This window comes from Vicugna pacos, chromosome 11 (assembly GCF_048564905.1).
Source record: "Vicugna pacos chromosome 11, VicPac4, whole genome shotgun sequence".
In the NCBI taxonomy this organism is placed as follows: Eukaryota; Metazoa; Chordata; class Mammalia; order Artiodactyla; family Camelidae; genus Vicugna; species Vicugna pacos.
This window is the reverse complement of record NC_132997.1, coordinates 22,841,620-22,866,402: the sequence shown is the minus strand read 5'-3', so window position 1 is coordinate 22,866,402 and position 24,783 is coordinate 22,841,620. Positions and strand designations below refer to the sequence as shown.

General features: G+C 39.8%; 2 long non-coding RNA genes across 2 annotated transcripts in view; one reads left to right on the top strand and one right to left on the bottom strand.

Moving 5' to 3' along the window:
- Window positions 1-4,294, bottom strand: part of LOC140699213 (uncharacterized) — a 44,398-nt gene extending 40,104 nt beyond the window's left edge. The window contains exon 1 of the long non-coding RNA XR_012077225.1: window positions 4,205-4,294. This is a non-coding gene — a long non-coding RNA (uncharacterized lncRNA). The remainder of the gene's footprint in view (window positions 1-4,204) is intronic.
- Window positions 4,295-4,356: 62 nt separating this feature from the next.
- On the top strand, window positions 4,357-13,978 carry LOC140699705 (uncharacterized). The gene is made up of 2 exons (XR_012077949.1): window positions 4,357-4,551; window positions 13,775-13,978. It is a non-coding gene; the product is annotated as an uncharacterized lncRNA (long non-coding RNA).
- The last annotated feature ends 10,805 nt before the right edge of the window (window positions 13,979-24,783 follow it).

Below are 24,783 nucleotides of genomic sequence, written 5' to 3'. Positions count from 1 at the left end.
ACTCCTGCTTTCCCTGACCGGCTGTGCCATGTTCAGACTTCTGTGCCTTGGCGTGCGCGCTCTCCTCTACCCGGAGAGCACGTCTCACGGCAAACTCCCAACTCACACACCAACACCCAGTACGAAGGTTTGCGAAGCCAGACACAGACAGCCGCACACCACTCAGGCCTCTGTCACCCACGGCACTCTACAGGGGCATTTTGTGTCCCCGCCCAACTGCACCCCATTGTCTGGAACAACAGCTACTGAAGGGCAGGCGCCATGTGAGTCCTTGCAGAGAACTGGTGCTGAATGAATTCTAAGTGAATGACCTTGCATGAAAGGTTTTTAAAAGGCTAAAAAGCAAACCATGCAAAAAGCAGACAATAGATATTTTCTGCTATTGAAAGCATGCATTTTCTCAACTCTACTCTTTGGCTGAGTATCACTTGGGAAGCAGACACAGATGCTCTACCACTTCCTAGTTGGGTATCTGTGGGCAATTTAAGTAACCTCGCTGTGTCTCAGACTTCCACTTACCGAAAGGAACCACTCCTGCAGTGTGGCTAAGAGGACTAATGAATATATGCGTAAAAATATAACACAAAATATTGACTAAATGGTAGTTCTTACCAGACTGCTGTGATCACAGAAACATTAACAGGACCAGATACTGCACCATCAGAAATATGAGCACGACAAAATTTTTGTTAAAACTATGTTTTTTCAGGAGAGCTGAAAGTCAACAAATCCAACAGCTTGTCTTCCAGCTGCACTGTGCTCTCTACAGTCCTCAGGACTGATCCCTACTGACCAGTTTGTCCACGGCTCCTCAGAAAATGTGGACTCCCAGGTCTCTGGCCTTTGACCACACCTCCTCATCCTCTTCTGTAGCTGCCCACTAAGGACACCTAAAGTCAGGCATTCCTTCAGCTCAGCTCACACATTTTTTCTCATCTTGTCCTCTCTCAATCCTACAATTATCATCTCTATGGAGATGACCCCACGACCTCTCAGTTAGACTCAGAAAATGTTTCAAGCCGAATTTACCCAAAACAGATGGTTATCTTAATTAGATGATGAAGCATACAGCTTCAACTTCTCTCTTTCATACCATTTTTTTCCCCTTTTCTCCGGTCTTGTACATCTCACCAGTCCTAAGCTTCCTCTTCCTTTTCCACCTCTTAGAACTACTTGCTTGCCAAGGCTTCTTCTTTGGTCTTTCTGTTCTGTCTCACTGGTTCTTAACTTCTCTGGGATAATGAACCCTTTGAAAATCTATGAATGATATGGATTGTTTACTAAAAAGATAAACACACAGAATATATGTATGCGATTTCACCTAACCAATGATCTCAAATAAGGATCTGTGCTCCTGTACACCAGACTACACCTTACACAAATTTCCATCTCCAGATTCTATGTCCCTCTTATTTTCAGGATGCCTTGTGGATACAACCTAAAGGACCTACTTGCATCATAAACTTAACAAGTCCAAACCAGAACCCACTAATTTTCCTTAACAAACCTTCTCTGCCTACAGTATTCCTCCTCTAATGATGGCACCACCGTAAACTCTTACCCTGTAAGACCTCATCATCCTTTGCATCCCATACCTGCCATGATGAAAAGTCCACCACTCCTCTGACAAGAGCCCATTATTGACTCTAACATCTCCATCCTCCACACTGCTACCTCACTTAAACTTCAGAAGGCCACTAGCCTAGTTGAATCCCTACCTTAATTTTCTCCTGTCATTTCCACCAGTGTCGATCTAGATTCTCCCAAAATTTCAAAACTGATCATGTGCCTGCCTCTTTTCAAAAACTCTGATCCTTCTCCATCGCACAAACATAAAATCAAACTCCTTTCTGCCTACAGAGTCCTCCACAATTTGCCACCTAAGTCCTTTTGCAGGATTGGATTCCATAGCTTAGATTGTCCCTTGCACCTATTATCTTTCTATCAAAATCACACCACTCAGAAAGGCTCAATTCAAACTCCACTCTTTATATCCCCTACATAATGTTTAGGAAAGGACTTTTCATGGAAAAGGCAAAATTCCTAATAAAAATTCAGAAAATAAAAAAAAAATTCTTCCTTAAAATTTTAAGTCCTTCTGGAAACATTAAGCTTTTTAAAATGTCAGTTCTTCAAATATTAATATTTCAATCGAGAAATCCTTCAAAAACCCAGCATCGTTAACCAACATTTACTAAATACTAATAATGCACAATGTAGATTAAACTCTTATATGAAATATCATCAATCTGAAGGTAAAAAGTTATAATCTGGTCCCAGGATTCTAATTCCAATATTATTTGTACTTGGATCTTTCTTAAGAAAGGAAAATATATATAAAGCAAGCGGACTTGACATTTCACCTAATAGAGACTTAAGTCACGTAACTCCACAGCCGAGATAGAAAGTTACCAGATCTAAATCATCTTCAGGCTAGGAAAAATTCTCATCAGTTAAAAAAAATTTTTTGACTGAGATGTCATAAAATTAGGCTTTTTCAGTACACATTTAAGCATTAATTTTTTCTAAGGGCCCAAGGATGTGATGGGCAATTCCGAGCTTCTCACAACGAGACCTGGTGACTAACACACATACCAGCAGGTGCACAGCAATCAGACCTACTCCAGGTAAGTGATGTTGTGGGCAGTACTGTCTTTCTGTTACCTTCTAGGACCTTATTTCTTTTAGGCCTGACCTAATTTAATTACTCTTATGGTTCCCAGCCTACTGAGTTCACGTGAATCTTCACAGCTGTGTACTGTGAAGCACTCTGCTCCTGAAGAGAATGCAAATATTCAAGTATTTTTTTAAAGAATTTTAACTAGTCTTTGTACCTAGCTAACATACGTGGTAAAATATTCCCTCTATGTATTTCTAAAATTATTACCGTTCAAATTTGAATGTTTCTGAAATAAATTTGCTTGTAAGAGTAAAATATGCTAAAATTTCAAAATTATTAACAATACTAATTAAGGAAAATAGGGAGTAATGAAAAGAGCTCTGGCAACTGAAACAGGATCTCAGGCTACAATCTCAAGTCTGACTCTTTAGTTGTGGGACCTTCAGAACTGGCTTCACCTCAAAACACTTTCTCATCTGAAATAGAGCTAGCATTGCCCTCCCCTCTCTGCTGGTGGCTGTTCAGGTAACATGAGATAAGGTACATAGCACAATAACTGACATGAAGTGATCATAAATAGTCTGCTTCCTTCATATAACACAAAAGACACACATGAAAGTTTAGGCATAAGGAAGCCTACACCACAAATCTGCATGAGCACAAAATATCACAGGTAGTTGGTTCTAACAACAAAAAACAAAGAAAAATCACCATCAACCCCATCCCACGAACACTTCTGAGGGATCTCTAGCCAGACAAGGGCGCCTGCATGTGGCTCTGCAAGACCTCCATCAGGGCGGCACACACACAGACCACTAAAGCTTCAACAGGGAAGTCCACAGTCACTATGCTAAAACCTCTATAAACCTTTATGCCAGTACAAGAGCTCACGCCCGGTAAAAGGGGGGACAAGTCAAATTAGGCCCAACTCCAAAAGACTCCTTAAATAAATCACAACAGCGATGCTGACTTACCCTTCCTGAAACGCGAACAGTACCATGCCCAAACCCATTTAAACACTTGAAGATGGAGACATTCCACACCCACACTGGTGCCACTTCATGCCTGTTAGAAAGCCTGCGCAGGGGAGCACCACTGGCACCACGGAAGGTGCTGAACCAAAGCCTTTGGAGGAAAAGGCAGGGGAGGGGGCAAAACAAGACGATGACTTCGGGGTTGTGCACACGCGCCACTGAGAACCGCTATCCAGACCGCAGCCGCCTCCTCAAGCATCTTAAGTACTTCGCGGCTTCACTATGGGGACTTCAAGGGAAGGCCGCTAGTCAAGTACCCTAGGGCTGGGGGCAGTTCCCGTCCCGGGGGTCCCGGGTCCCGGCCTCCGACCCCCGCGCCGCTCCCCTACTCCGCGCGCCATCGAGGACCGCCCGGGAAGCACCGCGAGTAACGACCCGGCCCGAGCGGCCCGGCCCCGCCCGAGACCCCCGGCGCGCGGACGGCGGGCAGCCCGGCTGCGGTCCGGCCAGGGTCGGGGTCGCGGGTCGGGCACGACGCCATTGCCGCAGCCAACTAGGCGGAGCGGGAGGCCGGGCGGGCGTGGCCGGCACGCGGGGCGCGGACACTCACCACACCATGCGGTAGGAGCCCTCGAGGATGAGACTGCTGGAGCGCGGCCCCACGTCGAACACCTGCTAGCCGACCAGCTCGGGACCGCCGCCGCCGCCGCCGCCGCCGCCGCCGCCGCCGCCGCCGCCGCCGCCGCCGCCGCCGCCGCCGCCGCCGCCGCCGCCGCCGCCGCGCTGGGTTTAACGCTCCGCGGCTGCCGCTCGGCCCACGCCGCTCCTCCCGGAAGGACCGCGCTGCCGCCGCCTCCGCCGCCGCCGGCGCAGCAGCAGCCGCCGCCTCGGGGGAGCCGCGGAGCTTCTGAAATGACGGCCGCTCACACCAACTGCCTTCTGCCAACTGACGGGGCGGTAGGCGGAAGGAGGGGCGCGGCCGAGGAGGGCTCTGGGGCGGGGCCTGTCCTGGCAGCGAGCGCGCGGATTGGCTCCTGTGGTCTGGGGGCGGGGCTGCGACTCAGGATGGAGACAGGATACCTGAACTTGTGTCCACACAATTTGTATTTTTTTTCTATTAGGAATAATTTTGCTGTGAACATTTGTAAACCAGTTTTTTGGGGATCTAGGTTTTATTTCTCACAGCTGCATACCTTAGATTGTCATGGCTGGGTTATAAGGAAACTCAATGGTTGGCCTTTCTAGAAACTCCAGACTGCTTCCAAAGTGGCTGCACCGTTTTACATATTTCCACTAGCAGACTATGAGGGTTCCAATTTATCTCTACATTATAGCCAACACCTGTCATCGTCTGTCTTTTTGATGATAGTCGTCCTCATGTTTCTGAAGTGGCATGTCCTTGTGGTTTTGGATTGCGCTTCCCTGATATTGAGCTTCTTTCATATGCTTGTTGGCCATTTGTATATCTTCTTTAGGAGAAATCTGTATTAGCAATTATGTATTCTAGATAAAAGGCTCTTTTCAGAAATAAGATTTGTAAAAAATAGTCTCTCATTCTGTGGCTTGTCCCTTACTTTCTTGAGAATATGCTGCCCCAGGGCCTGACATTAGCTCTTCCCTCGCATTGAATCCTCCCTGGACACATACGTGGTGGTCTCCCTCCTTCCTTCAGGTCTTGGCTCAAATGCCTGCTTGTCAGTAAGATCTCCTTGGATCCCTTGTAGTGATCACCAAGTAACAACAATGATGACAGTCCCATGCATCACCATCCGTCCCACTTCCCTGCCTCATTTCCCTTCAAGCTTTTATTACCATGTGCATGTAAAGTAGCCTTTTGTGAATTGTCTAATTCTTAACTGAATTGGAAATTTCATAAAGGATTTTTTTAATCAGTTTGTTACTACTTTATCCCAAATGTAATTCACTTCACGTAATCCAGTATGAATGCAAATGGAAGAATGAATGAATTGCATGAGAAACAATAATATATTTCACTTTATTTTAATAAACCTATGACTTTCTCCAAATCTGCATGTGAATGTACATGCCAGCATAGTTCAGTCATTCTATAGTCGGCTGATACAAAGCTAATTTCTTCATTTTTCTTGGAAAGTAACCTTTGGCTTTGGAAGATTTAATAGAAAATAATAGATGAAACGCTAAAATAAATAAATAACTACTTAATAAAGACTTAAATGGGGCTACCAGTTGTGCAAATTGAGCTGATGGAAGCTAGAGGATGGGTAGATCCTGTGAAGGGTCATCATCTGCCACTGTGTCTCCCCTCTGAGTGTGAGGGAGTTTGTATGTCCATGGATGCATGTGTGACCAGGCTGGGAGGCCACAGGTCAGGAAGGCTTTTCAGTACCAGCTTCTGCTCTTTCTTGGCCTGGCCTTGTGTAGATTGACAATCAGGTTCAGTCCCTAGGAGTTTTCTGGGAGTGTTTGTATTTCCCTGGGACACAACTAAATAATTACAGCTTAATGTGGTAAGTGCTAGGCTCGAGTTCTATGGAAAGAACAGGATAGTTGCTGAAGAGGCCACGATTTCTTGATCTTGGGGGACCTGGGGTATTCCTCACGGTGAGGCAATATTTGGGGCTGTTCTTATAAAATGTATTTGGGGTGAGGAATTCTGAGTTGGAGGAAGGTAATATATAGGGGAATTGGAATGGGATTTGGGAAGGGGTTGAGACTGACAGAGATGGATGTGGCCATAGCATTCTGGAGTGGCGGTGAGATTGGAGAGGGAGAAATCTGCTTTTGAGATTTTTTTTCAGGGCTGACCTAGATAGTAAGTGTTGCCTAACTGGATGTGGAGGGGAGAGACTGGAAGAAGACTTCTTGCTTGGGTGTTTGGACCAGATGGCCATAAATCAAGAATGGATATTCAAAGGATGGACTCTGGGGACATAAAGGAACAGATGATCAATTGGTCACATTGATGTCTTTCCTTTTAAGTTTTTATTTTGAAATAATTATAGCATAATTAGTACACTGAGATCCTAGGTAGCCTTCACCCAGTTTTCCTGAATGATAGCAATTACAAAAGTGTAGTACAGGTTAAAATCTGGAAATTGACATTGGTATGATCCATAGAGCTTTTTGGGACTTTGCCGGTTTCCCGTGCACCCGTGTATGTGTGTGTGCATGTATGCCTGTATGTATCTGTGCAGTTTTATTACATGTTGATTTGTGTAACCATCACTACAGTCAAGATATAGAATTGTTCCTCCTCTGCAAAATCTCTCACATTCTTTCCCTTTTCCTTTTCCTGACCCCTTGCAGTCACGAATGTGTTTTCCATCTCTGTAATTCTTGTCATTTTTGAGAGTGTTAAATAGTATGTAATAGAGTATGTAACCTTTTGATATTGGCTATTTATCACTCAGTAGAATTAATTCCCTTGAGATCCATCCAATTGTTGAGTGTATCAAAAGTTCACTTCTTTCCATTGTTGAGTAGTAATATCCTGTGGTATCAATGCACTGCACCAAAATTTGTTGCATACATTGAGGGACATTTGGGTTGTGTTGAAGTTTCAGCTATTACAAATCAAACTGTTACAAATATGCATATGTATTAACTTTTGTGTGTGGATACATTTTCATATCTTGGTGAGAAGTGACCAGCATTGCATCGGCTGTGTTGCATATTAAATGTATATTTAGAATGTATTTTTAAGAAGCTGCCAAACTATTTTCCATAATGGCTGTACCATTTTAACATTCTCAGAAGCAATATATGAGGTATCTAATTTTGCCACATCCTTGGTATTGTCACCATTTTAAAAAGTTTTCACTGTTCTAATAGATAGGTATAGAGTAATATCTGATTGTGATTTTAATTTGCAGTTTTCTAATGGCAAATGACCATCTCTTCATGTATTTGTCTTCTGTGTATTCTTTGATAAAAACATCTGTGTCTTTGCCCATGTCCTAGTTGTATTGCAGGGCTCAGTATCACCACTATGACACTCCTCATTCTGCCTTGTTGCTGCTGGGGGAGGGGGTGAGGAAGCACCTGCTGGCCCACTAGACCCTCCGGGGTGGAGGATGGGGGAGGCAGATTGCTGAGTAGCACTCCTCCCACTCATCACCTTTACCTCAGCACTGCCAGGTCTGGCTGAAGGTCCAGTTCTGCACGTGGCCACACTGATTCCACAAGGGGCCAGTTTACATTTGGTCTTGGATGGAGTAGAGCCAGTATTAAGTACAAGGTTTTTCTGCCAGATGTCCCTTTCCCTGTCCCTGGGCAAGAGGTGGAGAGAGGCTGTACTTACAACCTTTACCTTCTGGTGGTTCCAGATCCAGGCTTCTCCAGCACCTCGTCAGGGGCGAAGGGGGAAAGAAAACCCAGGGAGCTTCACCACTCCTCACGTTGTCAGCTTCCTGGCCAGTCAGAATTCCCTCCATTTTGCATAGCTTTCCTGTGTTTGTTTGTGGTCTTAGTGCCAGGATTTTTAGTCACAAGAAGGACTGGCAGCAATGGAGTGACTTCATCTTGGCCCCATGTTGGTTTTTCAGGACCTGGGCCACTTCAGGGGGTGGTCTAGACTCAGTAGAGCTTTGTGAAGTGACCTCAGCCTAGGGCCATTGACACCAGGAGATGATGGATGAGGGCTTGGGAGCCACTTCAACTTTGTTTGAACCTTGGGACCTGTGCTTACTGATTGGGACTTAAGAATCAGCTTTCTCATCATTCAAATGGGGATGATGCTGTTGCTGCTAATAATGCCTGTGTCTGTGACATTATACATGTAGAGTAAGTTGCAGAATACCTGATCATTACTAAGGGCCCAGTAAAACTGAGCTCTTGCTTTATCTGTAGTTGAGATTCTTGGCTCTAAGAAGATCATTTTTGGGCTTAGTGAGAGTGATCTAAGTGAGAACAAAAGCCAGATTACAGGGATTCAAAAACCAAGCAAAAGATGACAAAAGAAGTCAGTGTAACTTCAAGATATTTTGCTGGACAAGTAGAAAGAGAGTTGGGAAGGGATTCAGGGAAGTGACTAGGGGAGAAAGGAGTGTGAAGTTTTGGTAGGAAAGAATAAAGGACTGAAGAGGGAGAAATAAACAGGTAAGCTACAGAAAGAGCCAGGTTGCTGCTAATGCTGCATTAAATACCCAGTACAAAGAAAAGAAAACTATTCCTTGAGACCAGGCACACTCTCCCGTGAACCCCATGCAGCACAGAACCCAGTTCCTGGCTGTCATCACTGATGTCACAAAGTGTGTTGACCTTTACCACTTCAAAATCAGACACCCACTGGAACTGTAACCCACCACTTCAGCTCCGGATAGTCTGCAGCTCCTGTTGCAGAAAGGAGAGAAACAGAGGAAAGGTGAGACTGAATGAGGAGCTAGGACATCAGGAATTTTTATATAATAAGCTCCAGTCATTTATTATTATGCCATCAGACATTTACTAAGCATCTGCTTCATTCCAGGCATGTGCTTTGGTTATGATGATGACAAAATAGACATTATCCTTGTGCTTATGGAGCTTAAATGTGGGAGTCAAGCCTTACGTATTCATGCACGGTTGTGACACGTGCTGTGAGGGGAAGGGAATTTGTACAGTGGGGTTATATTACCAGGGGAATTCTGCATGGATGTGGAGGGTAAGGAACGCCTCCCCAAGGTAGAGAGATTGGAGCTGAAATGAGGTAGTGGGTACTGTGGAAGCTGAGAAGCATGGGGAATGTTCTAGACACAGGGCACAGCATTTATGAAAGAGGAATGTGGAATGTTTGTGGAACTGAATGAAAGCCACCAAGACCAATGTGTTCAGCACATGGGAGCAAGACGTGAGATAGGAGGCGGAGGTAGGTGAGCCATGCGGTCATCGTAGGCACCCAAGGTCTAGGCTGTTATTCTAAGTATGGCGGTTAGTGGTTATACAGTCATAAGTAGAGTGACATAGAGTACATGCTCTGGTCCACATTTTTTAAAAATGACACTGTATGCCCTGTAGGACTTATATTAGAGAAAGCCACGGATGGCTATGAGGAGACAAAGCCCAGTATCAAAGGAGGCAAATTGAGAGAGGAGAGAGTTTGGACAAGGGTTACGGCTGTGGAAATGGAGGGAAGTAAGTGAACTGGAGACTTAGTGATGCATCAGATGCGGAGGCAAAGTAGAGACAGGTGTTTAGATGAATTTCAGCTTTGTGGCTGGGTGACTAGTTTCCAGTTTCCAGTAATCAGGATCACTGAATATTTGGGGGAAGAAAGCATGAGTGTATTTTTAGACTTTTATTTGGTCCAAGATGCATCTTGGAAATGATGAAAATCTGGTTGCCTGTGTGGATATGAAGGGAAAACAAAGGCTTATGATGGAAACAGGGGCTTTAGCCTGGGCAGTGAAGACTGGGGAGGCCAGCAGAGGGGTGGGTGGAAATCCAGGAAAGAGGGTATAGTACTGTCATCAAAGGGGACAGTATTAGGAGGCAAGCCTAAGAGTGAGAGGCATGGCGGTGTTTGAGGACAGAGGCAAAGATTTAAAGATTAGATTTAGAGTAGAAATAGTATGAACATTGTGGAAACTGAATGAAGAAAGTGGTAAAAGGCTGGCCTGGCACAGTGTTTTCACCGATATCCCTTAGAGCACTGCGTCCTTGGGAGTGTTACTGTCATGTTCTCTCTCTGTCTCTGTCTTTATCTTTTTCTCTCTCTCACACAAAATCATGTTTCATGCAGGAGTAAGTATGGGGATCACTGTTAAGATGGAACAGTTTGTCAGCAACATAACTTTTAAGAGTGTTTGTCTAGCACCATGAATCTCAAGGTTGACGTCCCATGCAGCAGTACTTACCGATCCTCAGGGATCCAAGTTCGTGTTCTCTGGAACAGCACTGAAGAGACACCTGCTGGGTGTCATTAAGAGACTCAGCCACAGAACTGTGCATCTGTCCCTCTCAACATCCTCCCCTCCGTCTCCACTTCTGCTCCCCAACCCCCTCCCTGGGAAAGGTACAGTTTTTTCTCAGGTGTTGAAATAGCAGAGTTCAATGTCAGGGTTCTGTGGGTTTAGGGCAGTGGAGGTCAAAATATTTGGTGAAATCAGGGATGACAGCCAGGAATCTGGATCCATTCTAGCCAGTGGTTGGGTGAATAGTATGTCTGGATGTTGGGTGGGATGAATCTTTGGTAACCAGTGAAAGCCTCCGACTTAGCAGCAGGGCTCTAGCTCATTCACAGGCAAACAGGAAACCCTCAGAAAAGGATGTCTGGAAGAAACCTTCTGCAGATAATTGGGCTGGGGGTGGGAAGGGGTGAACAGTAAAAGAAAGGAAATAACCAAAAGATAGCCCCTGTCCTGTAGACTGAAATGATTTAAACTTACAAGGTATGTGCCTGGGATTTGGAGATGGAAGGTTTGTTATTTAAATGTTTAGAACTTGGAAGTTCCTTTATGTTGGTAATCAATGTGTTAGTGTGTAGCACTTTGCACATAGCTTTGGCCATAAGGGAAAATGAACCTATTTCAAAAAGTAACTCTCATCACCACTGGTATGGCAGTGAGATCACCACATCCTCTTCATAGAGGGTTATATACAGTTTCAAAAAGCAGAAGAAGAAGATCACTATAGAAGGTTTAAGCAAACAAGAGTGGTATTATGCGCAAATGGGTATTTTGTGAGGTGGCATTTTGCTGGAATCTGAAGTCCAGCATTTATCTTGCAATCTCCAGTGCCTAGTGTAATGCCTGGTAAAGTCAGCTTTTGATTGAATGGGTGGATGAATAAATAATCCCTAAAATTATTTTTTTTAAAAGAAGAACCAGAAGAGAACACTTGAGACTATATTTACTTTGGAGGTCAAACATAGTCAAAATTATCCAGATGACCTCTAAGTTCTGGCATGAATTTGTAGAACTAGTTTTACATAGTTGATGTTGCTGATAAAAGTGAGAAATGGGTTTTTAACAGGTAGAAAATTACTGACTTTTGCTTGATCCCACATGTCTTGCAAGGAGAAAGCCAAGATGTCAGGCAAGAAGAAACAGTTGGTATTGCTGTAGCAATGAATAGCAGAATATTGCAGACTTGATTAACATTAAGTTTTAATTCTATTTTTGTAACTTCCTACACATATGTATTCCCGCATAAGAGATGAATGATATGCACACGAGAGCGTTTTGTTGAGTGAACATATAGATGAGTGAATTCACATGAAACTTTGCTGGACGCAGCCTTCTTATTTCTTAATTTATCTATTTGTATCCTCGTGTTTGACATGACCAGCTCTCTCTCAGGCATGCATAAGTATCTATTTGGGATTCAAATTACCTCATAAGGACCCTCATTTTACTGTAGGATGATGGTAAACTCTTGGCATTATCTGTATATCATTATGTCCTCGATATTTCTTATTTTGATTGTCTTGTCATTAATTTTCCTCCTTTAAACTCTCTCTTCTCCCAGGACATGGAGGCTTTCTTTTTTCCTACTCAATTAGTGATCTAATTTTTCTGTCTTTAAAAAAAATTACTGACTTCTAACTACATACAGTCATCCCTTGGTATCTGCAGGGAATTGCTCCTCAAATCCCCAGATGCTCAATCCCTTAAATAAAATTGTTTGTAGTTTGCATATAACCCACACACATCCTCCTGTATACTTGAAATCACCTCTTAATTACTTATAATTTCTAATACAACATAAATGCTATGTAAATTGTAGCTGGAGCACAACAAATTCAAGTTTGCTTTTTGGAACTTTATGAAATTTTTTGCCCTGAGTATTTTGGATCTGTGTTCGGTTGAATCCACAAATGCAGACCCCACGGATAAAGAGGGCTGACTGTACCATGAATCATACTGGTCACTAGGACCACAGAGATACACAGGACATAGCCCTTCTCTCCAATAAGCTCCAGTCAGTAGAAGAAGTAGACATCCATGTGTAGCACCAGTAAGACATTGTAGTAAGCACAGAACAGAACAAATATAAGGTTCTGTGTTATTGTGGACAGAGACTTGTTATAATGAGGATCAAGGTGGGCAAGGCAGGCTTTTTAGTGGAGGTTATACTGAAGTCAAACCATCTCATTTACTTCTATGTATCTTTTGTGGCATCACATTCCAAAAGCAAAATGGAGCAAGCCCTCAGAAGATCTATTGATCTGTCATCAAATCTTCTTTCCCTGCTGAGAGAAGCTTCCTTTGAGGAGCTAGTCTTTGCTGGGTAATCCCATCAACAGAAAAGCCTGCATTTCAAATCAGTCAGTGAACACAAAACACAAAATAGCTTTATTAGAAATCTCTCAGCTTCTATCATTTACAGCAGTTTATGGCTGAGCTGCCTTATGTTTAAACAACAGAAAATGTTGAAGGGATTTTAACTTCTGAAGACTAGACTCAAACCCAAGATATGGTGGTTGACTCAGACTTCTTAATGCACTTAGAAAATGTAGGATTTTGACTGTTTTGAAACATCTTTGTGAATTATAGTGATAAGACTGAAAATAAAAATCATCTAAATTGTGTATTAAGAATAAACTTTGTGTTGTTTTAAACCTGTAAAATATTCTGCCTTATGTTAAAATGCAGACGATCCTCTCCTATAAAGAACTAAACTTAGAGCAAGAAATTTGTAGCTTGGATTTTAAAGGGTGCAAGAGGACAATTAGAAAGAAAAGAAGCCTGGAGCATTTTTGTGACAAAAAAAATTTGAAATAATCAAAATCTTCTATTTTTGTTCCATGACTTCATAATTAAATTGTACTTTTCTTTTCCCAAAACAAAGAGGCAGAAACAATGATTGCAATAGTTAAATACATATTTATTTCTTTAAAAAAGTTATAACACCTTTAGGATCAAATTACTTTCAAATTTTACTTGATTACTTTCTGAGAGAAATACCACTTTAAAATAAAAGTCTTGCATTCCAGAGAGCGTTATAAATACCTAAAAACAAGGGAGGAAAACTGTACTGTTTTAAAGCATGCTGGAATAAATAAAAAATTTTTTTTTGGTGCATGACTAATAGCGAATAGCAATTAGGAGATTTGGAGATGATCTAGTTTGCATTAAACATATTTAAACATTTTAAAATGTGTCATGAATTAAGTCAAGCTTTACCTCAAATAGATGCTGAAAATATCAAAATACACAGAGTTTTCCTGTATTTAAGATCATGATTATCTAACAACCACTTGGCTTTTGTTTTTCCTCAGAGCACAATCAGATGAACTGGAAAAAATAGAAAAGCATGGCCGGTCCTCCAGACAGGGAAAATGACAAGTCTCTGGACGAACCTGAGCAGTGAGCGCACCATAGGACCCTGTAGATGGCATCCAGGCTATGGGCGGGCTCTTTCCATTTGGAAAATGCAGTATCTTCTGTGAACACGTGTCATGAATAATGTGAGGATAAACGTGTTTTGTGCATTGTCTTTTACCTCTTAACTTGGCTTACATCGGGCTTCTATGAAATGCCACACGCTGTGCTTTCCCAAAATTGGGGAAGACATCATCCTTGCTTAGGACACCAAGAGCATGTAATTTTTGTGATTTTTTATGGTTATATTTGTTCAAATGCTGTTTATCTGTATGATACACAGTTTCATAGGAATCTCCACTTTGTCAACCTGATAAATCACATTTCTTTAAAAACAAAAACTTTCTTCTAAACATATGCTAACTCTTGAATAGTTTTTAACAACTGATTTTTGGATTGAAACAAATAGTTTTTTAAATGTTACTCATAAAAATGAATCTGAAACAGAGTCTGAGAATCATAACTGTATATGAATAAAGGATTCTTTTGTATTGGTATATATATCTTATTCAATCCTCCAATAAGTTAAATTTCATTAATTTAAATAATTAAGAAGTAATCTGAATAAAAAATAATGAAGCAAGAAGCAAGATTTTTGTATAATTTCACAAAAGCTATGCAAAGTCTTTCTGATTTCATTCTTTCTCTATAAAACACATGTAACTATATTCATATAGTTATATATGTATATAGTTAGTCTTATTTGTATACCCATGTGGATGGAGCTGTTACTCCAATCACTCGGAATTAATTTTACCCAAGGTGGTCTACAAATTCAATGCAATAACTTTCAAAATAACAAGGGGATTTTTCATAGACCTTGAATAAGTTATTAAAGTTTGTGTGGAAACACAGAAGAATCCAAATAGCCAAAACAATCTTAAGAAAGGGGAACAGAAGTAAGGGAATCATGCTCCTGGGCTTCAGAGTATACTACAAAGCTATAGTAATTAAAACAGTATGGTACTGATCCATTTTGATTCTTGAATGCACTCTTTTCTTTCATAGTTAAAGCAGATGTACAGTGCATGTTTGAAAGCCTCAAAACAGTCTGTTGTAGCTAGCATAAACTTTAAGCCAAATCATGTATAAGCCAGAATGAGTTATCCATATCTCAGCATGTGAAAATTTCCTCCATCATCTGTCATCCTGTAGTCCAGTAATATAAGGTTAATATTTTGGCATCTTTTTATCTAGTGTGTGTATATGTTGCACATGCACGAATTATTCCATCGACACCATGATGCATATAATTTTTGTAATTTTTATCCATTCTTACATTCTCTGCTCTAAAATTGGATAATATATTTATGTTTACATTATGTCTTTTTTCTGGCTTTCTATTGTCTTAAAATTTTGTCAACATTCTCTCTCTGACTCCTGCAATACATTTTGAAAGTTATAGACAGTGTTACTATTAATTTGTTGGCTGATCTTAATTATGACCATATTTTCTTAATGTATATAGTTTTAATACCTGCCATAAATTTACTCAATATATTTACCTTCCCAAATAAGATGAAACTTTTAGAACATTCTGACTAATAATTAACTACTCTTTTCTTTCTTCTAATGTTTTTCCAGTCTTTAACTACTATCATTTTTCTTTTAAAAATTGCTGATATTTTATAATCCTTAAATAATAGCATTTACCAACATATTCAATCACTCTGCCATCACTTTTGCATCTCATTTTTCCCTTCTCACTTGGTTGTTTGCTCAGTGAGGCTTGGTGGGTGTTAAGTTCTCATTCTGGAAATGACTGCAAAAATTTTCTTTCTTATTTTTGAATGATTAGTCTGCTGGACATAGAATTGTAGATTGACACATTTTCATCAATATTTTGAAGATACTTTTTTTCCTCTGCCATCTCTTATCACTGATAAATCTGTTTTCAATCTGTCATTCTTTTGTAGATAATGTCTTTTATTTTTGTTTACTTTTGTAATTTTCTCATCCTTATTCATGTTTGGCTTTGCTTTAATATATGTAGTATGACTTTATTTGTTTTTTTGTTTGTTTGTTTGTTATCTTTCCCTGTACTTAGAACTTTTATTTTAAAGACTGTTGTGTACCTTAATGTTTCAAGAATTCTTGGCAATTACCTTTTCATATATTGATCAGTTTCTCCTCTTTTCCTGAAATTCCTCTTAGATGGGTATTGGAGCCATTTGGTCCAACATTCTATGTATCCTAACTTGTCTTTTATATTTTTAAAATCTACCCTACTCCTTTTGCTATTACCTTCATGTATTTCTCAACAATGTCTTCCAGTTCATTAACTCTATGACTCTGTCCAACCTAATGTTTATATTTTCAATGCAATTATCTTAAAATCATAATAATTTTTTTGTTCCTTAAGATTTATAATTTTTTTACCATATCTATGATTACTTTTAAAATAATTTCTCATTCTTATTTTGAATATTATCTTTCCTTTATCTCTTTGATGCTTATAAAACTATAATAAAATTCTGTTTGGATTTCCTATAGTTTTTGTTTCATCTTTCCTTTGTTAATAGCTGTATGCTTTGTTTCTACTCATTAGTTTTCTTTAAGATATTACAATGTTGATTTAAAACAGGTGTCAGAAGATGTCAGAAGTTTACAGCCTGTGGGCTTTTTTTAAATAAAATTCATTTGAAACATAGCCTTATACATCCAATCATTTATGAATTATGTATGATTGCTTTTGTGTTACAACTGAAGAGTTAAGGAGTTCTGACAGAAACTGACTGTCAGTCTGTTTGTCCCTTGCTCTTTCCCGTCCCCTAACCCCACAGATCTGCACTCTCATAATTTTTTCAATTATTTTGACTTAGTCTGCCTGGGAGTCCTGCCATGTGGACATGTTTAGTTATTCAAGATTTGGTCATCAAGCTAGTCAATGACTTGTCTCAGATCTTGCCTGAAAAGCTGTATCTGTCTACTGTTGTTGCTCTAGACACACAGTTGTGTAACTATAGCTCTTTTCACCCACCTTTCATGAGTCTAGAGCCCAGTCACAGCTCTGGGTTTCCAGTGGTGAGACCAGTTCCATTCCCTGCTGTGTGACCTCTCTCCCCACCAGTTTCCATGTAAGCCAAGATCTTTGCCTTCTCTTCCATGTGCACACCCCAGTGACCTCTCACCTCCACATTATATTTTCACATAGGCTTGTCTGCTATTTCTGGTCCAAAGAGATATTAATATTTTTTTGTAAAGCACATTGTGTTGGTTTTCCTTTTCTCTTTTATGTTCCCATTCATTGCTATGTGTTTTCAGCAGAAGGAAGGCTCAGCCTATGAATTCATCATTCCATTTGACTGGACATCTGTATTCACTTTTATATATCTTTTCCCACTGAAAGTTACACCATGAGCATTTCCTATGTCATTTACTGTAATTCAAGAACTGTTTAAGATGGTTTCATAATAATCCATCTTATGATTGTGCTGTAATTTAGTAAGTCATTAGATTCTGATAGGAAATTAGACTCCAATTTTCCCTGCTCTTAAGAAATATTTTGTTGAACATCTTTATTGATAGCCTTTTTTATTTCACTATATTTCTGATTATTTCCTTAATATAGATTATTACAATTACAATTACTGGATCAGATTTAATGGACATTTTTTAACATTTCTAATACTTTTATTACCAAAATGCTTTCTAGAAAGGCAACTTATGAATTTAAAGGCTGGTTTGTCTCCTAAAATAGAATTGAATAATAAAAAATTTATGAGATTTAGATCAGTAAGGAATCTCAGAGATATTATAGTCTAATACCTATCATTTAACAACTGTTTTATTAAATTAATAGAAAATAAAAAATAGAAACATAGACCCTTCCTTCATAGTTCATAGACTAGTAGAGAACTGATAGAAATCTGAGTAACCACTGCCCAGTATAAAGGGTTTTTTTAGTTATATAAATCAGATACTATAGAAACACAGGAGAGGAATGATTAAATATACTTGTAGAATTATACTTAAATTGGATTTTGAAAAGTAACCAATAAAGTGACAAGAAATGGATGGTAAAATCTGATACAGCTAGAACATAAGGTGCTCAGGGAGATAGAATCAGAAAATGGCAAGCCATCTTTGCAAAGGTTCTTAAGGGCCTGCTGAAGTGTTTGGACTCCATTGGGCAGTCACTGCTTAGCCACGGGAATGCTTCCAGGCCAGGATACAGTGCACTCAGATAGGCTTTTCTGAAAGGCCATCATGAGGCACTTGTGAATAATGGTTTAGAGAGGAGACTTGAAGCTGGAGAACTAGCTAGTCAGATATTATGGTGCAAGCTAAGGACCCTGGGTTAGGATGAAGAGGAGAAAGGGATCTGGGAGTCCTTGGAGATGCAATGGAGCAAGATTCTAGCCAAACAGATATACAGGGTAAGGAATTGTCTTGTTATTTCACACTTGGAAAAAACAGGCTTTTTCCCAAGAGCAGTATATCAGGGACTACTGGGCACGCAAGTCAGGCACTGGGTCCCATGATAAAAAAGTCAAAGCTTGGGTGGAATGGGAAAGTTCTGGTTATACCTGACCTACATTATAGCTCTGTATGTCTGGCAAAAAGAAAATAGAGTATCGGGGGGGTCAAGATGGCAGAGTCATAGGACCATGAGTTCACCTCTTCTCACAACTAAAAAAAAACCCACAATGGCTGCTAAACAACCATTGAGAAAAAAGACTAGAACCTTGCAAAAAAGATCTTCTTCAATTGGAAATATAGAGAGAGACCTGCAGGGGACAGTAGGAGGGCATGCTCACAATAGAATCAGGCCCCAGAGCGCCTGGGTGGGTGATCCACAAGCTGAAGCATAATTAAGTCATAGAGACCCCCCCCACAGGACTGAGAGCGCTGAGCCCCACTTCAGGCTCCCCAGCCCGGGGTCCAGCATTAGGAAGAGGAGAGCCCAGGACATGTGGTTTTGAAGGCCAGGGGGCTTACCTCCAGGAGCCGCACGTGACTGGGGCAAACAGATTTCATTCTCTTGGGGCACATACACAGAATTTCACATGTGCCAGGTCCAAGGGCAGAGACAGCTTGGGAGGTCTGAGTGGAGTGAGGGTACAGCACAGGTTTAATACGAGTGCCCACTCCTGGGAAAGGGACCATCAGGACTTGGTTCTTGGTCCCCTGGCTGGTTTGTAACAGCCCCTTGTGATGTGCTGATTCTTGTGACCTCCTCCAGGAACGTGCGCACTTTAAGCATCTCAGCCACCTCTGCTTGAATAGAATGCAGGGATCTCTCTTTCCTCAGTTCTTCAATGACAAAACTGATTTCCTTCCTTGAACTCAGGTTGACCGTCATCAACTGTCTGTAAGCGTTAGCGAGGCTGGGTGTATTTACTGGCTCCTTCTCTAGCCCAGTGTTCTTTAAAGTCGTCTCCATGCTGGCACACTCCTGTTTAGCCACTTACAGCTGGTCGATGAAGTGGCACTTCTCTTCAATCTGGGCAGCCAGTGTTTCAGCCTGCTGCTTTTCATAGCTTTGATAAAGGTGACTTCTAACACACTGAATAAGTCTGCAGGTAAATAAGACACTCACCAATGTGGTGAAGACAGGGAGACTCAAAACTGCTTCCCACTGGAGGCTCTGGAACATGAACTGAGAACACAGGCCATCGGGCAGCAGCACCACCAGGACCGCACACACCTCCCTCAGGATCAGCCCAAAGCCAAGCTCCATGGAGGACAGCAGCCCCTCCATGGCACTGACCCTCCCAGGGCTCTGCCCGGTTACCGTGGAGCCCCAGCCACAAGCCCCAGGGGACACCCCAACATTCCACCTGGAACCCAGCCAGCAACTGACATCCCAGATGGGTCAGTTACCAGTGTGTGGGGGAGGGGCTGTGCCAGAGGGGAGGGTTGTAACCAAAGTGTCATTCTCTCCATTACTGTCCAATGATAACTTTCCTTACCTCTTTCTTTTTGTGTTTATATCTACATACAGTAAAAAATAGAGTGAAATGTATCGATGTTAAGTTATTGATTTCACAAATTTTTCAAATTCCTAACCTTCCACTGTATCCAGAAAGTCAATGTGTGAACCATATGTTTGAATCATATCCATTAACACAGAATATATACTTCTGTCACATTTCAACTGAACCACACCCTCTGACAACATGCATCCATCAGTTTGATGGTGGCTGAACTTGATAAAAATGAAATAAGTCACACTGTACACTGTTATGTCTGTCTCTTTGGCTCTAACTAACATTTTTAAAGATATATGTTTTTAATTGAATATGCTATTCATTCTGTTTGTAGGCCTGAATAATTCATCCTTGTAAGATTATATCACAAATTGATCCATCCTCGTTTTTTTGTTAATACACTTTATTCTTTTAGAGCAGTTTCAGGTTCACAGCAGAAATAAGCAGACAATACAGAGTGTTCACACATAGCCCTCATCACCACCACACACATACTCCCCTAGCCTCAACATCCCGCATCAGTGTGGCATATTTGGTACAATCGATGATCCAACATGGGAAAATTAATATCAACCAAAGTCTATAGTTTACATTAGGGTTCACTCTTGATGTTGTATATTCTGTGGGCTTTGACAAATGCATAATGACATGTAGCCACTATAGTATCATACAGAATAATTTCATTGCCCTAAAAATCCCTTGTGCACCATCTATTCATCTCTCCCTCCCTCTCCCCAGGATCTTTTTATTGTTTCTGTAGCTGTGCCTTTTACAGATTGTCATTTGGTTAGAATCATACAGTTTTTAGCCTTTTCAGACTGGCTCTTTTCATTTAGTAATAGGTCTTTTAAGTTACTACCCTGTCTCTCATGGCTTTATCTTTTCTTCTTTTCTTTTTACTGCACCTATATTTTTAAAATTTACCTATATATACTGTTTATTGTCTCTATGAATGTTTAGAGCTTTAGCTTTGAAACTTACATAATTGTCAAAGGAATAAAGCCAACCACAAAATAAGAATTAATTTAAAAAGATACATACACCTTGCTATTAACACATTATTTATAATTACTAAGATAAGGAAGCATCCTAAGTGCACATCAATAGTTGAATAGATAATGAAGATGCAGCATATGTGTATATAATGGAATTAACTCACCTATAAAAAAGAAAGATATTTTGCCATTTTGGCCCTTCATTCACTTTTTTTCCCACTTCAAAAACCAGACATTTTTAACTGGCAGAGACAGTTCTACTACATCAAAAACAACAAAATACCTAGAAATAAACTTAACCAAGGAGGTTACCTATACCCTGAAAACTGAAATGATACAAAGAAATGGAAAGATTTCTTGTGCTTTTGGATTTGAATAATGAACACTATCAAAATGGCCACACTGCCCAAAGCAACTCACAGATCCAATGCAACCCCATCAAAATATTCACAACATTCCTTACAGAACTAGAACAAACAATTCCAAAATTTGTAAGGAACCACAAAATACCCCGAACAGCCAAAGCAGTCTTTTGTAGGTCTTTTTTTTTCTCTCCACTTTCTTCTTTTTGTTCTCTTTTCTTATGGTTTGATGACTAGAGAAGGTCCTTTAACATTTGTTGTAAAGCTGGTTTGGTGGTGCTGAAATCTTTTAGCTTTCGTTTATCTGTGAAGATTTTGATGGAAAGTGTTCTTGGCTGTAAGTTTTCCCATTTCACCACTTTAAATATTTCGTGCCACTCCCTTCTGGCCTGTGGAGTTTCTGCTGAAAAATCAGCTGATGACTTTATGGGAGTTCCCTTGTATGTTTTTTGTTGCTTTTCTACTGCTAATTTTAATATTTTCTCCTTATCGTTTATTTTGGTCAATTTGATGACCATGTGCCTTGGTGTGTTCCTCTTTGGGTTGATCCTGTGTTGATCCTGAATATCAACAATTTTCTATGATTCAACATTATACAGTAGAGATTTAGACCATGATGAGACTATGACTCTATAACAAAAATTACAGAAAGCAGCCATATCTACACTCATACATCTGCCTATGTATCTGTATATAGAGATGCTTTTATTATTAAACAAAGAGAATTAAAGTCTGGGCTCAACTATAAGCTTCCTTGGGACAGGGCATCTTTGTCTGCTGACCACTGCATCCCCAACACCTGGCACAAAGCCCAGTGTGTGAAAGGTGTGCAATTGAATTTTCAATAAATGAAGACGCTATGAGATCAGCAAGAAATCCTAAAAGAATGTAAAAGTAGGAAAAATTAAAACAGATATGGATGAATGAGAGAACTGAGAAATTAAGAAAGAAAGAAATCTAAGGGCTGGTTCCTTAAAAACAAACAAAACAAGCAGCTGCCTGATGAAACCAAGGGAAAAAGACAAGAGTCATAGCAGATACTGAGCACGTGCTAAGCACAGTCTGAAACATGTTTACACACTTTTTTTCATTTACACCTCACGGCTCACAGCAGATATCAAGACAAGCTTGGGATGGACTAACCACAATGTGCAAACTATACATATCATTGCAATGAACAGACTTTACTTAGGTGCTTGAACAAAACTGAATATCTGAACAAATGAAATGCCAAACAGAAACAGAAAAACACACTTATTGAACATCTGGAGAAATTTAAACACTGAATATTTGATATCAAGAAATGAATTAACACTTTAAGGTGTGAGCAAGGTCTTTTTCTTAGACCCTTTAAAAATCTTACATTTTAGCTGTACACATTTCTAGATGAAATAAGATTTGGAGCAAAAGTCCAACAAATGGAACTGATTAAATAAGCTGTAAAATAGTTAATCAGCTGAATTTTTATTTTATTTAGTTTTTAAATGGAGGTACTGAGGATTGAACCCAGGACCTTGTGCATGCTAAGCATGTGCTCTACCGTTAAGCTATCACTGCCCCAACTGAATTTTTAAATATCACATAGTGGAAAATTCTTTAGCAACATGCTGTAAAATACTTAAATATATGTAAAGATGAAAAACTTCAAAACAGTATAATGTTAATTTGCTTAGAAATATGATATATACTAAATTGTCATTTAAAATAAATGTATATAGTCAGAAAGCAAGAGTGAGAATACATACATTCAAAAATTAAGAATTAAACCAAAAAGTATGGATTTGATGGTTGGCACTACAGGTGATTTTTACCTGCTTTCCATAGTTCCAAATTTTTCAGATTCCGCCTAATTAGATGTACTATGTTCAAGAAAATAAAGTGAAATTCAAACTTTTAAAGGCCCCGGGTAGCCATTTCCTCACCCCCTCTGCCATTACTCTAACTCTACACCCTCGTTATTTTGTGCCTGAATTGTGTTCACATAGTTCAACCTGATTTCTCATTTTTCTCTGTGCCCCCGAAGCTGGAGGTGCTTTCTAAAGGAAATAATCACATCCCGAGTCTCAGTGGTCTCTTTAGGCACTGGAGAAATACAAAATTAAAAAAAAAAAGATTCCTGTCATCAAAAATATATATAACTTATAGAGGACATAGGTTAGAATTTGGCCGAGTCTGTAACGGAGAAGTGCTAACATTTCAGTATGGAACATCAGACAACATGGAAAAATGTGGAGAAGAAAATATATTTATTTTTATCAATAGAAATAATCAATAAGCAATTTACAGTAGGAACAGAGAACAGATTTATTTGAGCCAATCTGAGGATTGTGGCTTGGGAGACAAAGAATTGAGAAGCACTTGGATTATGTTCTGGTGAAGCACAAAATGGGGAAGACTTATACAGGCAAAAACTGCAAAATTACATATGTTGTTTGTCAAGAATTAGAACTGGAGCTGGCAAGGTGTAAGGGTGTTTGTTAAGCAAAGAATGGTCTATAGTGGTTGCATAGTTATGAGGGGACACCCTGAGACCATGAGGTTACAGCTTGCAACTACTAGCAAATATTGCTCCGAGAATGACTGGTGGTGTCCTCGAGTATGATTCAGTGCAGAAAATTCAAGTTTTCAGTAATATAGGAACACATCTATAGTGAAACTGATGAAAGAAGTTGAAGACAACACAAATGAGTGGAAAGGTATACCATGTTCTGGGATTGGAAGAATTAGTATTGTTAAAATGACTGTACTACCCAAGGCAGTCTACAGATTCAATGCAATCCCTATCAAAATACCAAGGGCATTTTTCACAGACCTAGAATAAATTATTAAAATTTGTGTGGAAACACAAAAGCATACAAATAGATAAAATAATCTTAAGAAAGTGGAACAGAACTAAGGGAATCATGCTCCCGGACTTCAGAGTATACTACAAAGCTATAGTAATTAAAACAGTATGGTACTGATCCATTTTGATTCTTCAATGCATTCTTTTCTTTCATAGTTAAAGCAGATGTACAATTCATGTTTGAAAGCCTCAAAACAGTCTGTTGTAGCTAGCATAAACTTTAAGCCAAATCATGTAAAAGCCAGAATGACTTATCCATATTTCAGTATGTGAAAATTTCTTCCATCATCTGCCATTCTGTAGTCCAAAAATATAAGGTTAATATTTTGGTATGTTTTTATCTAGTGTGTGTATATGTTGCACATGCAAGAATTATTCCATTGACACCATGATGCATACGTTTTTTGTAATTTTTGTCCATTCTTACATTCTCTGCTCTGTAGTTGGATAATATATTTATGTTTACATTATGTCTTTTTTTCTGGCTTTCTATTGTCTTAAAATTTTGTCAACATTCTCTCCCTGACTCCTGCAATACATTTTGAAAGCTGTAGACAGTATTACTATTAATTTGTTGGCTGATATTAATTATTAACATATTTTCTTAATGTATCTAGTTTTAAAACATGCCATAAATTTACTCAATATATTTACCTTCCCAAATAAGATAAAACTTTTAGAACATTCTAACTACTAATTAACTACTTTTTTCTTTCTTTTGTTTTTCCAGACTTTTACTACTATCATTCTTCTTTTAAAAATTACTGATAT